The sequence below is a fragment of the Lepidothrix coronata genome, unplaced genomic scaffold (assembly GCF_001604755.1).
Source record: "Lepidothrix coronata isolate B3197 unplaced genomic scaffold, Lepidothrix_coronata-1.0 Scaffold52, whole genome shotgun sequence".
In the NCBI taxonomy this organism is placed as follows: Eukaryota; Metazoa; Chordata; class Aves; order Passeriformes; family Pipridae; genus Lepidothrix; species Lepidothrix coronata.
The window spans coordinates 1729400-1732799 of record NW_016690232.1 but is presented as its reverse complement, the minus strand read 5'-3'; positions in this window follow the sequence as shown (position 1 = coordinate 1732799).

Genomic DNA, 3400 nt, shown 5'->3' with positions numbered 1-3400 from the left:
TTACTGGGAAAGGTACCATATGCACCATTTGTGCCTCACGCAGTGCTGAGATCTTCAGTCTTTAGACTGTTGCTGTGAGGCAGAATACCTGCCTTCTTCCATGGCAGAGGGGGAACATTTGGGAGCACACTTGGCCATCATGAACTGGTTCAGAAGTTAATTGAGCCCAGGACCTACCTTGAGCAGCACTGACAATGCAGGTGTAGGGAGGTGCATAAGAAAGCAATCACTTTTGATAATTCTTCCAAACACTGTGGAATCTCTAGTGATTTGCTTTAAAACCTAGTCTACTAATTGTTTCTGAAATGGGAACCATTTCATATCTCTAACTTATCTATCTTACCTTTCTCACTTTCTCTTGTAGTTTTAGTATCTATGTCTTTAAGATAGGGAACAGTGATCAGAACTTAATTATCTTTGAGACTTCTGTCCCTCTGTGAAATGTCTGAAGAAAGGGTTCAGGAGTTAATAGAGAAGAACTAATGCATGGATAATGGAGTTGCATAAACCTTGTTTCACTAAAAATCAGGCAAAAAATGATATGAGATGGCTGGACAGGAATTTTTCCTCCCCCTGCCTTGACATGATAGAAAACAAAGAACAGAAGACCTCTGGGAAGTTCCAAATACCTTAACGTTTCAGATTTTAAATTGGATCAAGCAACCGGCAGTTTAACCAAGCAAGTTGCATGTCATTAACTTTGATTTGTTTTGGTTTTTTACTTCAAAAAGATAGAGAATATTTCTTAGCTTGAGCAGATTTCTGCATGGTAGATACTTCAGTTTTTGTTTGTAGCCATTACAGGTCCTTCAGAGGTTTGGTGTTTTAGTGGGGTTTTTTTGTTGTTTGGGCAGTTGGTTTTTTTGTTTTGTTTTGTTTTGTTTTGTTGTAATAACTCTTGATATAAGAGCAGAGCTTGCAGAGATAAACAGTTGTATCAACTTTTTTATAGGTCTGTGCATAGTCTGTACTCCTGCTATGTGGACTTTGCCATGAATCCCTTCTCCTTTGGGCGATGGTTTGGGTAATATTGCACCTGGATTTTTGCAGGCGAGTCTGAAAAAGTGATACATAGGTTTCATCTCAAAACAGCCAAGTAACATTGGCTGTCCCTCTCTAGTTCTGCGCATTTGGAAGAAAATGTAACATGAACATATTGTTTACCCATGTTAGTGTGTAGATAATCCTTACTCAAGAAAGAAGAGCAAAGCTGTCTTGATTTAACTGGGATACTTCAACTTATCCTTGCTAAATTTACTGATGTTTTGCTGTTGATTGAACGGAGTGGAGATTTCTGCAGGAGATGGTGCTTGCTTTTGCCATGTCCTTCACTAATTGGTCATAGGTATTTCAGATGTTTGTGTGCTTGGCATTTCCACACCTTTTTTAAGGAGCTGAGTGTTGCCCATAGCCTGTGCTGCCTCAACCTCAGCTTGCTGCACCTTGTGCATGCAGTAATCACAAATACTGCTGTCCTGTAAATACAAATTGAACTTGTACTGACAGTATGCCTTCAATACCTTTGTGGATCCATGAAAGACATTCGCTTGGTAAATACCTGTTTTGTGTATACTGCTAGATCTATTGGACCTCATAATTCTTTTAGCAACAGAAACAGCTGTTTTGGTGTTGTCTTTCTGGTAATGAAAATATTGTGCTGGTAAGGCTTTCTCTGTTGAAACTCTGTCTGCTCTGTAACTAAACATTTCATCGTGTTTTCAACAGCCAGAAGGCAGTGGGACCTGGGCTCTGCCAGGTGAGATTGCAGGACTGTTGGCTGAAAGAATTGTTGCCTCTGCAGCCTTCTCTTTCATGGGAATGTGGACCAGGAGGGATTGTATTACCCAAAATATAACATCACTGATGGTTTAGGGGCCAAGCGGGTGAATAATTTAAAAACTGGATCTTAATGAAAGAAACTGGCTCAAAGTTGAATTGGAAACCTAGACTATGAGGAGGCATATATTTCCCATAAGAGAAGTCATAAAATAAGCAGGTCATCATAAGTTTATGCACTCTCTTGATGCTCATCTTTAATTCAGGGCAGCAGCTCTGTGGATTGGGCAGGGGAAACACACAGCTGTGAAGTTACTACTTTATCACGTGTCTGGAAATGCACCTGTTACCCAACAGTGGTAGTGAGTGTGGGAATGGAAAGGCTTCAGCCTCCCTTAAGTCCTGAGAACGTTTGTAGGCTGGTAAAGTATACAGTGTGTAAGACTTTCTGGGGGAAAGGTAGGGAGTATTCAGGCAGGTCAGTCCTCAGAAAGCACTTGTAGCTTGAAAGGCAAATGTACATCGGGAAGGATAAAAATACTTTTGGGCATTTTTGCAACTTGATCACCTAAAAGCCTGTAAGGTTATTAGGTAGCTCAGACATGTCTAATCTTATAAATATATGACCTCTAGACAGTGTGTGTTCTTTATTTTGCTGTACTGCTTCCTGATTTTTCTTTCCATGTACTGATGTAGACATAATCAACAGCTGACATGAAGAAGGTAGAGGGGGAAGTTATTTTGCAATAATGTCTTAAAAGTATACGAGAGCAAAAAGAAATTCTGTTATGTTCATTGCTAATTGAGAACAATTATTTTACTGCCTTTATGAAAAATTTTCCATCTTTTGTGGTCTGTAGGCTGCCATTCTAGTTTTAGCTGCTAGACCGCTGCAAATGTTCTTGTGTCTGTGTGTTCTTGCAGTTCAGTCAGTACCTGTGTAATACAGCATTGCTTTCTAGCAAGTTGTGCACATTCAGGAAAAACATTACAGGATATAAAGGCTTTTTTTGGGTAGATTTATGTACGTGGGTACTTCTGCTCCATAACAGCACAGGCAAGAGGAAGAACTACATCTTGAGTTTGAGTCAGAAGGTGACATGTGTGATGGTCTTTACTGTCGTGTGGTATTTCCATACTCCTCAGCCATTGTTTTAGCCTTATCACAGATAACTCTGTAATGTGCATGAGCGATGCTGTTAATTATGATCGTGATGTGGATGCGTGGCTGATTAATTTGGAGATCGAATTAATGTGTTGTGAAGGTATGGGATTGAAACTCCAGCCTCTCTTTGGGCAGTTGAGGGGTGAGGGGTTAGCTTCATGTGCTTTTTATGGTGGTTGCTGTGTATAGGCATATGTCATCCTTGTGGGATGCAGAGCAGTTAGACTAGTCCTTTTCTGCAATTGTGTAAGTAGGAAAGGAAATAAATCAGCAAGGATAGACAGTATGTTGAGCTCGAAGGGTCTGACTTGTTTTGCTTGTTATCAGCTTCTACTTTTCTGTCCCTAGACCTTATTTTTTGTTTTAGTGAACTCTTCCTTCCTGTTCTTAGTAGGAGCTGAGATGCCTATCTCCCTTGCCTAGAGATTTGCTAATTTTGTCTCCTTCCCCATCCCCTCT